Here is a 12,620-nt window from a genome sequence, read left to right as displayed (position 1 = left end):
TCAAATTAATATGCAAATTTTTAAGTTTGTCTAAAAACGTTGAAAGTTGTTTGTCATAGTCCTTATTGCGGACTTTGTGTGGAAAATGGGGTTTGGGTACAAAAGTTTTTATACTCGAGTCAATTGGTGTATCTTTTTGTTTAATATATCTTCTTTGGATTTTGGTAAATCAGTTCCTGGTAAGGTTGAATTTCCGGGCATTTCCGGACCTAAGTAATTTTTCCCTGAGCGAAGAGTGATAGCCTTTACATGCTCTTTCGAATTTTCTTCCGTATGGCTTGGAAGACTTCCCTCTTTGCAGGATGGAATTGATTTAGCGAGTTGTCCAATTTGAACCTCCAAATTATGGATGCTAGATGATTGGTTTTTAATAAGCTGATCGAATTTATTCTCGATCCGTTTAAAACCATCGTCGTGATTACTTATTTTTCCACTCATAACATCAATAAATTTGTCGATTTTAGAAGATAAAGTGCTAATCTTATCTCTTGATTGATTTTGATAATTAGTGGTACGATTTTAATTAGCATTGGCATTACTATTATTATCTCTCCAGTTAAAGTTAGGATGATTTCTCCATCTAGGATTATATGTATTGGAATAAGGGTTATTAGTTTGGTTTTGCCCTTGGACAAAATTTACCTGTTCAATTTCGCTCATACCTTCATAATCCACATCCGTTTGGATTGGATTACCATTAGGATCACACGGTGCCATAAACCTATCAATTTTGTGCGATAAGGCAGAAAATTAGGCTTGCAACATCGCAACTGGATCAAGATTCACTATACCTTTAACTAATGATGTAGTTGAGGATGATGGTTTCGCCACTGGTATATGTCCACGCTCCGCGGGCCACATACTACTGTTGATTGCCATTTCCTCCAAAAGTTCCCTTGCTTGGGCCGACGTTCATGAATAACCCTCCAGACATAGCATCTAATGAACCTCTAGTTGTAGGATTCAATCCATTATAAAATGTTTGCATTAAAAGTTCAGCGGGCAGTTGGTGGTGTGGGCATAAACGTTGAAGTTCTTTAAAACGTTCCCAAGCCTCATAAAGAGTTTCATTATCATTTTGAGAAAAAGATGTTAACTCTTTTATGACTTTTGCAGTTTTTGCTAAAGGAAAATATTTTGATAAAAACGCTTGGGCTAATTGCTCCCAAGTTTCAAATGTTGCGGCTGGCATAGAAGTTAACCATTCTTTGGCTCGATCCTTCAAAGTAAAAGGAAAAAGGCGAAGTTTGATTGCTTCCGCAGTCACATCTGCAACTTTAAAAGTGTCGCAAATTTCTAAGAAATTTGTCAAATGGGTGTTAGGATTTTCGTTAGGTAACCCGAAAAATGTTACGTTATTTTGCAACATATTAAGCAATGCTGGCTTAATTTCAAATTGGTTTGCATTAATTTGGGGCTAACTATGCTGTTTATTACACCGGCCACTCCTGGCCTAACGTAATCCATAAGTGTAGCCATAATTTCTGGCTCAGTAACTCTAGTTTTTATTGGAGTCTTGTTTTTGTTTTTCTTGTCTTTCTTGTTCTTTTTAACCGTTTTTTCAATTTCTGGGTCTAGCGGTTTTGGTGGAATGCCTGAACTTCGAGAACTGCGCATGAACTTCAAATTTCGCACGAACCGAAACTACCTTCAAAACAGAATTTGAAAAATAAATATGTTACTAATCTGAAATAAGTAAAATATAAAATTTTGAATAAGTATAAATAAACCTAGATTCGAAATAAAACATGAAAAATCTAAATTTTTGTCAAAAATTTTGGCGTTCCCCGGCAACGGCGACAAAAACTTGTTGAGCGATTTCCGCAAGTGCACGATATACGCTTGTAGTAATAAAAGATATCGATCCCACAGGGAACGTTTTTTAACAAAAACTTATTTTGAATTGGTTAAATTTACTTTTAAGGTTTATAATATGGAAAATCGTTAAATCGGATTTGGTTTTAAAATTGCTAGAATAAGAATTAGAATAGAGTATAACAAATGTTAGAAAATACTTCTGATTTAGGGATAAATTTACAAAACAGAAACGTTTAGTTCTTTTAGAAAAGTAAACAAATGTATTCGTTTGCATTAAGCAAAGAAAACAACTTTAAACTTTGCATAAATTAAAACAATGAAATAAACGTTGATTCCTCTAATTTTAGGGCTTTGAACTGCAGTCAATCCTCCTACGGTCGGGTTAGATCGCTACCTTAACCAAATTGATACTCTACTGATGATATCAATTTGCCTAAGTGTTCAACAAAATTTCCTTGTAAAGATTTTGAATTTAACTACGTTTTAATGAAAACACCAGCATCCACTTCGGATCCTTTACCAAAGTGCTGCATAAAAATCTATCGAATAGAATGAACTTTATTAGATGAAATATAAATTTGATACAAGTTTACAGAGAACAAGAAGCATGAAAACATTTGACGGCTTGCAAGTGAACGGGTTGTCAATCCTTTCCTTGGGTTTCGTTAGAGTTTGTCAGACTCAGGGCGGATCCTCTACTCAATCTTCTCGCTGTAACTTCGTAATAGAGATACGGTCGGCTACTACCAAAATGTAAACTAATATGAACAAATCTAAACGCTACTGTGTTTGTAATTATAGAATAAACAATGTGTGTACATCATATTGCTTTTACAGAAATGAACTCTAAATTTTGAATCACTTGACTCGGAATTTCTGCATTAATTCTATACTAATCTTCTTTTTTTTTCTATATCTCCAACTCTCCATCAACTCTTTATTTATAGATGTTGAAGAGTCGTGATTAAAATGTCATGTCCATTGTGAAGGGTCGTATCCTCTACGAAGAGATGTTTTTATCCACCCAAACGAACGCGTTTCGTCGAAAACGAAAGTGCGCGAATGGCTCTCCAGGAATTGCTGAACTTACCGAGAATAATTAATTCTCGGCCGAGAATGGGGGAGAAAATATTTGCCTTCGGATGAAAGGGAGGGAGATCTGGACGACGCTTGTCGCGATCGAGAATTTGAGATTCTCGGTCGCGGCTCACAAATTCTCTACCGAGAATTTGGTTTCCTCAATCGAGAATTTGGAATTTTCTTCTGTTTTTGACTTCGTCTTTGTCCTCGTTTTGGTGTAATTGATCTTCGTCGTATTTGACTCCTTTTGTAGGGTTTTTATTCTATTTATAACCTCTTTCGTTCCTATTTGGATTTTACCAAATATTTAGGTACCTTGCAAGAAAGAAACATATTCGAACGTAAAAGTATTCTAAACAAGTATAAATAGTATGAATTCGAAGCAAAACTGATGTAAATATTAATGATATTTTAGGTATATTTTGGGCTTAACACCCAGCTCTGTCACGAGTTTTTTAATCTCAGCCCCATTATTGTTGAAGGATTGAGAGCTCCACCTTTTTAATCTCGCCGCCACTCTTTTGATTTTTCCTTGCATCGACTATTCAGCCTGCTCGCAGTTCCATCCTTGCGCTATAATCTCCTTGCAATTACCATCTCCTGTCCACATTGATCCAAATCTGAACAGCTTCTTCCTTCGTGGCAACTCTATATCCTTCTTATCGCAACTGATCAAAATAGGATGGTGGTCAGACGCCACCCGCGCTAATGTGAAGACTCGTGTTGCAGGGAACATTCCAAACCAATCTTGAGTAGCCAACCCTCTATCTAATCTTTCCCATATGGCGTTATCACCTTGGTGCCTGTTATACCATATGAAGTCGGAGCCTGCATACCCCAAATCCATTAATCGACATTCTTCTATACAGTCATGAAAATCATCCATGTCCCTTTGTAGACAACATCTTCCTCCCTTTTTCTCTGAATGCCAAAGTACTTCGTTGAAATCACCAAAGCAAAGGAACGACAACGTGTCCAAGCCTGAATCTGTTTTATTAGATCCCATGTGAATTTTTTATTCGCTCTTTCAGGCCAGCCATAAACGCCCATCCCTCTCCAAACCGGAGCACTATTAGCACAAATCATAAAATATACACAGTGAGCCGAATATCTTGTGATGGTAAGGTCAATTTCTTTCTTCCATCCCAACACCAACCCACCACTAAGTTCTACTGCATCAATAATGAAAAAATGAAAATCAGGAAAAGTGCGATAAAAGTGATTGCAATCGTTTTTCTAAAGGCGGGTCTCTATTAAGAAAAACACATCGGGGTAATTATCCATCATCAATCTTTTGAGGGTTCGGAACATCCATGAATTACCCATCCCTTGGACGTTCCAGCTCAGTATTTTCATAATGCAGGGTGGAGCCACTTCTTGGCCTCCACCCTCTGGTCTACATTGATTAAAGCTTTTTTCCGAATAGAGCTGTCGTTGCTAAAAGTGTATTCATCACTGTCATCATTTTCCCTGGATCATTTTGAACCCATCACACTGTTTCCTCCATGCATTGTGCTGCTGATTTGTGCCCCACGGGCTAGACATTTGAGCTTGGCTCTTTTCCTTGCAGGCTTTCCCATGGGCCTATCCATTGCCGAAAACACCATATCCATCAGTTGTCTAGTTTCAAGTATATTAACATTGGTTTGGACGAGTGGAAGTTCCCTAGCATCAGCACTCTCCAGGGTCCCCTTCGCTGTATTACCGGTCGTTATCTCTCCTTCACCTGCAGGCTCCCTATCTTCTTCCATATCCATAGTCTCACTAGGAGTCACTTTTTTGTGTTGGTTTAAGGGTTTCCTTGTTTGAGTTCTCGTTACCCCGAAACAATTGTCGTTTGGTCACCAGATCACTGTTATTTTCATCTTTCTTTTTCTCCTTAAAACCGTTGCTCACACTTCTTATCCGAGTAGGCGATGCTCAGAGATTTGGGTCATAGGGCCATTCGTTATCATCCGGTTTGTCAATGGTGGCCTCACAGTCCTCGTGGACATTGTTGAGCAATTTCCACAAGTGCACGGTATACGCTTGTAGTAATAAAAGATATCTATCCCACAGGGAACGTTTTTTAACAAAAACTTATTTTGAATCGGTTAAATTTACTTATAAGATTTATAGTAAGGAAAATCGTTAAATCGGTTTTGGTTTTGAAATTGCTAGAATGAGAATTAGATTAGAGTATGAAAATGTTAGAAAATATTCTGATTTAAGAATGAATTTGCAAGACAGGAACGCTTAGTACTTTTTAGAAAAGTAAACAAATGTATTTGTTTGCATTAAGCAAAGAAAACAACTTTAAACTTTGTATAAATTATAAAGATGAAATAAATGACGGAACCTCTAATTTTTAGGCTTTGAACGCAACAATCCTCCTAACTGGTTTAGATTGCTTCCTTAACCAAATTAAAACTCTACCGAGATAATAATTTGTCTAAGTGTTCAACAAAGTTTCCTTGTAAAGATTTTGAATTAAACTACGTTTTAATGAAAACACCAGCATCAATCCACTTTGGATCCTTTACCAAAGTGCTGCATAAAAATCTATCAAATAGAACGGACTTTATTAGATGAAATATAAATTGATACAAGTTTACAGAGAACAAGGAGCATGGAAACATTCGACGACTTGTAAGTGAACGGGTTGTCAATCCTTTCCTTGGGTTTCGTTAGAGTTTGTCAGACTCAGGGGCGGATCCTCTACTCAATCTTCTCGTTGAATCTTCGTAATAGAGACGGGGTCTGTCTACTACCAAAATGTAAACTAAATTTGAACAATGTCTAAACTCTACTGTATTTGTTATTATTGAATAAACAATGTGTGTACATCATATTGTTTTGAACAGAAATGAAATCTAAATTCTAAATCACTTGACTCGGAATTTCTGCATAAATTCTATACTAATCTCTTTCTTCTACATCTCTTCAACTCTTCATCAAATCTTTATTTATAGATGTTGAAGAGTCTTGATTGAAGTGTCGTGTCCGTTGTGAAAGATCGTATCCATTGTGAAAGGACGTCTTTATCCACCCGAACGAACGCGTTTCGTCGAAAACGAAAGTGTGCAATTTGGCTTCTACAGATTTTCTGCTCTTACCAAGAATATTTAATTCTCGGCCGAGAATGGGGGAGCATCATTTTGTTTTTCGAACGAAGGGAAGGAGGAGCTGAAGGGAGCGTGTCGCGACCGAGAATTGGGGGAGCCGCGGTCGCGGCACGGAACTTTTTCGCTTCTTCGGCTTTCGTTCTCGTCCTCGATTTGGCGTTATTAATTTTCGTCGTCTTCGACTCCTTTTGTAGGGTTTTTCTTCTGTTTTTGATCCTTTTTCACTCCTATTTGGATGTTACCAAATATTTATGTACCTTGCATGAAAGAAACATATTCGAGAGTAAAAGTATTCTAAACAGATATAAACAGCACAAATTCATAGCAATATTGATGTAATTATTGATGATATTTTAGGTATATTTTGGGCTTAACAGACATGTCCAATTGTACCGCATAAATAACAAAAGTTGGGAAACTTCTCATACCGGAGACCATGTTTTCTCATTCTCCCCATTAGACAGGATAATGCCCCTCAATAGTTTTTTTGATACGTCCATTCGGACTCTCACCCGAACGTAGGTTGCCCAGTTCTAAATACTATATTCGTCGACTTGTAGCACTTCCCCTATTCGGCTTGCTATCTTCTCAATCAGTGACGGTTTGCGGTAGTTCAGCGGCAACCTAACCCAGAAATCGCAAAGGTTCATGTTGATCTGTGACAGTTGTGATATCCCGTCCAAGTTAGCCAAGATGACAAGGTGTATGTCATAGTGCCACGGTGAATCATTCAACACCCTCTCCTTATCCTTCAGGGACTGAAACTCGATTATAAAGAGCCCTTCTCCACATTCATTTACTTTGAATCCCTTGTATGTCTGCCAGATGGCATTAAAAGCGTTGGACATGGAGCGGATGTTCAACGGTTTAGAAGAGAGGAGGCGTCCGACAACTTTCTCTGATCCATCTATAGCCTCCTTTTTATTTTTAAATGTGTTTATGTTTTCTCAAAAAAGTGTGTACGTTTTTTTATTAATGGGATTTTTTTTATAAACATACTAATGAGATTTTTACTACTTGGATAAATTTTTATTTTTAATTTTTTTATTGTTATTAAAAATTATAATAATATATATCAACATGTGTTATAATTTTAAATATGATTTCTATTTTCTTTATGTTAGTTGTATTTTTTGTGGCTTTTATTATTTTTTATAGTCGTTTATTTTGTGTGGATCTTGTACTAACTTTAGCTTTTATGGATGTAGGGTTTTATTCCTCTTAATTTTTATGTTGTATATGTACTTTTTCATCAAATGAAATGATAGGTAGCATTTAATAATAAAATTAGTTTCTGGCCCGTGCGATGCACGGATTCATCTTAACATATAAATATTAATAAAAAATATTATCTAATAGTTATAATTAATGATATGTATATAAATTAAATATTATTATTTTATTTTCACATTTACTTTAAATAATCTTTTTATAGATAAATATAATAATATAATTAAAATTAATATATTATATTATATTTTTTAGGAATAAGTACAAAAAAAATGTCTGTGGTATACCGGTTTTGCGAACTCGAGCCTGTGGTATTTTTTTTTACAAACAGAGGTCTGTGTTACAAACCGTTAGCAAACAGAGGCTAAATTGACTAACGGTGTTAAATTTCAAAGAGAAAAGAGTTAATTTGGTCTTTATATTTATTTATTTTATAAATTAACCCCCTAATTATCTAATTATCACAAATAAACTCCAAAATCAAAAAAAAAAAAAAAAAATATCATCTTCTTCCATCTCTTTTTCATTCTTCTTCTTCTTCTTCTTCTTCTTCTTCTTCTTCTTCTTCTTCTTCTTCTTCTTCTTCTTCTTCTTCTTCTTCTTCTTCTTCTTCTTTCAAAATTTTGATTCCAGAATTCTTCTTCTTCTTCTTTCAAAATTTTGATTCCAGAATTCTGGAAAATTCCAGAAATTTTCTAGAATTTCTGGAAAATTCCAGAAATTCTGGACGTCTGAAATCCAGACGTTCATCTAGCAATTGGCAACTTAACGTTACAGTTTGAATTTCACCAACAACAATCCCTCCTTTCTTATACTCACAAAACAAGTTCTATAAAATGCAGATGTCAATAAGAAACAAATCACAATATCATATAATGTGCAAAACAAGTTTCCATTTCATGATGAGACTAGAAAACGATTCCGTCCAATACAAGATCATCCGAAATCAAGAAAGTACTTTCAATTTAGAGAGATGCAGCCAGCAGTCACTCCACTTCTTTCCTTATTCACAACATATAAAACGGAGGGAATCCTTCTCATTGTCTCCAGTTTTAAAACTAATGGATACACAACCTAAAAAGCCCTTATTACGAAGCTGAGATATTTAGAAATAGAGATCAAGGTGTTCAATTTCTTACCCTTTTTTTTGGTATATTTAAGCAGAAATTCAAGCATATAGAAGAAGAAGAAGAAGAAGAAGAAGAAGAAGAAGAAGAAGAAGAAGAAGAAGAAGAAGAAGAAGAAGAAGAAGAAGAAGAAGAAGAATGAAAATAAAAAATGAAAAAGAGATGGAAAAGATGGTATTTTTTATTTTTATTTTTGATTTTGGGGTTTATTTGTGATAATTAGATAATTAGGAGGGTTAATTTATAAAATAAATAAATATAAGGACCAAATTAACTATTTTCTCTTTAAATTTTAACACCGTTAGTCAATTTAGCCTCTGTTTGTTAACGGTTTGTGACACATACCTCTGTTTACAAAAAAAAATACCACATGTTTGAGTTCGTAAAACCGGTATACCACAGACATTTTTTTGTACTTATCCCTATTTTTTATCAGTAAAAAAAGATGAAGTGACATCTCAGCTCCATTATTACTGTTTTATATTATATATAAATATGCAGAGAATTAGAGAGATTTTAGGGATTAATTTAAATTCTGTAGAACTCTTAGATATAGTACAGATAAAATAATCTTTTTTATAGATAAATATAATAATATAATTAAAATTAATATATTATATTTTTTATCAGTAAAAGAAGAGGAAGTGACACCTCAGCTCCAATGTTACTATTTTATACTACCTCTGTTTCATATTACATGTCTTTCTAGAGATTATTTTTTGTTTCATATTACATGTCATTTTATATGATCAGTACACGTTAAGTCGTCTTTTTTTCTGCTATAAAATACGGGTTTACGAAAATTAATTAGAATAATGGACTTAATATAGAATAAATAAATATTAGAATCAATAAATAAGGGGCAACAATGTCTTTTTTGTAATATCCTTAATTTCTATACAACTTTCTGAAAAGACATGTAATATGAAACAGAGGGAGTAATATATAGATATGCAAAGAATTAGAGAGATTTTAGAGATGAATTTAAATTCTGTTGAACTCTTAGATATAATACGGATAAAATAATCATTTTATAAATAAATATAATAATATAATTAAAATTAATATATTATATTATATTTTTTATCTGTAAAAAAGGAGAAAGTGACACCTAAGCTCCATCGTTACTGTTTTATATTATATATATAGATAGATATGCAGAGAATTAGAGAGATTTTAGAGATTAATTTAAATTCTGTAGAACTTTTAGACATAGTACAGATAAAATAATCATTTTATAGATAAATATAATATAATTAAAATTAAAATATTAGAAATTATATTATATTTTTTATCAGTAAAAAATGAGGAAGTGACACCTCAACTCCATCGTTACTGTTTTATATTATATATAGATATACATATGCATAGAATTAGAGAGATTTTAGGAATTTAAATTCTGTTAAACTCTTAGATATACTATGGATAAAATAATCTTTTTATAGATAAATATAATAATACAATTAAAATTAAAATATTATATATTATATTATATTTTTTTATCAGTAAAAAATGAGGAAATGACACCTCAACTCCATCGTTACTGTTTTATATTATATATAGATATTGTATTTTTTATCAATAGATATTTTTTATTCAAATAATTTTAATTCATTGTCAATTTCATTATTATTAAAATAAAGGAAATAAAATATTATATGACGTGTGAAACCTAGTGAATAGTGTAATTATCACTAACCACTGGACAAGATTTTTGGTAAAAGATGTTTTGAGGAGACGATTGTTAGAAATGAGTGAGGTGAAATAGTTGGAGGGTGTACAACTCTCCAACCATTAGAGTTGATTTATAACTCTAAAAAGAATTTTTAACAAAAAATATTTTATTCTGATATTTTTTTTGACATACCATTTATATTGATTTTGCTTTTTATAACACTTTTGAACTCATTTTTATTATATATTTTCCATTAAAAAAATAATTTCTTATTTTTGAGACTCAAACAACTGAATTTCTAAATTAAATTTTAAAATTTTAAAATTTTAAAACTAAAAATAAAAAAAAAAGTAAAAATGTTATAATTTTTTTGACCTGTTAGGCCTCCATAAATCCAAATTTCTATTTTTTTTTTTGCCTCTGAAGCCTCCTTAAATCCAAATTATTAATTTTTTTTGGTCTGGTAGGCAATTTGAAATCAATTTTTTTTAATTTTTTTACATGTTTAGCCCTCTTTAAATCCATTTTTTTTACTATTAGGACTATTAAACGAAATCTATCTTAATTTTGAGAAATTGTACATTAATACTTAAAATTGGTTCTTGACCATTCAAATTATAACATGCGTATATACAAAAAAAAAAAAAAAAAAATTTAAACAAGTTCGATTTAGCAAGAATTTTTTTTTCCTGAACGCATATGTAAAATCGGTCCTCCCCAACCGAATAATCCTGTATTCCCCAACCAAATTTTATAACTTAATATTTTTATTTTGTTTTTAATAATTTAAATAATAATTTATTAAAATTAATAATTGAATTAACTAGTGTTATTATTATTTAACAAAGTATTTTCAACAAATTGTCACTAATGTGTATATAGTTTAGTGGGGAACATTAAAATCCCCACAATATATACCATGTTTTGTGGCGAAATTGGAACTCTGCCACAATACGTTCTATTAACTATGGCGAAATTATGAATTCACCACACATGTTTATCTTTTATGGCGAAATTACAAATTCTCCACAAATGTATTGAAATTAGTGGCGAATTAGTTTTCCCCACTAAAAGTTCAATGGGCTCACCCTGTGGGCACCAACTCGTCTGCGAAAGATGCGAACCACTTTTTTTTACTACCCAAGGCTTCGATACATTTCGAAATCGAGAAATTTCTACAGGAGCTGGTGCTATCCGAGACCAATTAGCTGATCTGGATTTGCGAATTATTATAGATTGTTCATCGGTAGAATGGAAAGAATTAGGGGAAGAAGGGCCCACAGGGAATGAATGGGAAGATCGCAAGGTTGCAGTGTCATTAAATGACTAATATATTTATATCCTTCTTTTAGATCATATTGGAAGGACATAATTGACTTTAAAATATAATAATCATTATATTTTATTAAAAAAATTAAATAATATAATAGTACATTTTTAGTACAATTATATATACTATTTTTCTTATTATAAATAAGAATTTCTGATCCATCTTTACTTCTAAAATATTGTTTATATTTTTTCAAAAGTCAATGTAACATTTTTGATTTAAAGACTGGTTATCGAGGAGGAGCAGAAGACGGACATTCCAGTTATGCTAGCTGTCGCACCCTGGCTTCCGGTTCTTTGCACAGGTCGGGGTGCGTGGCCGGCTCGATCTGCCTTTCTCGTGTTTTAAGGTTTCGAGTCGCCACCAATCATCACTTGGAAATACGGGTGCGGATGTGATTGGTCGCCCTATCTGTTTGGATTGACTCTGTGTGGTTTGATTTTGGTAAGGACGATTTTCGGAGAGATTCAAAGTTCGTTTTTTCGGTTACGTGTAGGGAAGAGATATGATCTCACCCTATCCCGCCCGACGTATCGGTACTATTGTGATATTATGTGTTTGCTATTCATATTGCTTTGAATTGTCGAAATAAACTAGGTACTCGCGCGTGTTTATTGGGTTTAGTATTGAATTCTAATGACGTTTTCACATCGATTAGAATTAGTTTGGTTATAAATTCGAACAACGTTTTCACATCGATCCGAATTAATTTAGTTATGAATTCGGATGATGTTTTCACATCAGTCCGAATTAATTTAGTTATGAATTTGGATGACGTTTTCACATCGATCCAAATTAATTTGGTTATGGATTCGGATGACGTTTTCACATCGATCCGAACTAATTTGATTATAGATTCGGATGACGTTTTCACATCAATCCGAACTAATTTGGTTATAGATTCGGATGACGTTTGCACATCGATCCGAATCGATACGGTTACGAATTTGAACGACGTTTTCACATTGGTTCGAATTAATTTGGTTAGGAATTCGAATCACGTTTTCACATCAATTCGAATAAAGTTTGATTCACTATATTTTTGGATAAACTTAATTTAATTTTGAGATCGTGCACATCACATGGACACGGTATGTTTATTAAAATTCGGTTTAATTAACATGTATATAAGAAAAATAAATTTTAATACAAAATGGTACTTGGATAGATATGATGAAAAATAGTCTAAATGATAATTAAATTAAAACTAAACTAATTAATCTAAATTATGTACAAATCAATAAGGGTATGCTAAA

General features: G+C 32.8%; 1 non-coding gene across 1 annotated transcript; it reads left to right on the top strand.

Moving 5' to 3' along the window:
• The first annotated feature begins 1,004 nt into the window (after positions 1-1,004).
• Positions 1,005-1,111, top strand: LOC136231503 (small nucleolar RNA R71). Its single transcript, XR_010689880.1, has one exon. It is a non-coding gene; the product is annotated as a small nucleolar RNA R71 (small nucleolar RNA).
• Positions 1,112-12,620: the final 11,509 nt, after the last annotated feature.

This window comes from Euphorbia lathyris, chromosome 5, assembly GCF_963576675.1.
Source record: "Euphorbia lathyris chromosome 5, ddEupLath1.1, whole genome shotgun sequence".
NCBI lineage: Eukaryota > Viridiplantae > Streptophyta > Magnoliopsida > Malpighiales > Euphorbiaceae > Euphorbia > Euphorbia lathyris.
The sequence above is the reverse complement of the archived record's forward strand: the minus strand, read 5'-3'. Positions and strand labels throughout refer to the sequence as shown.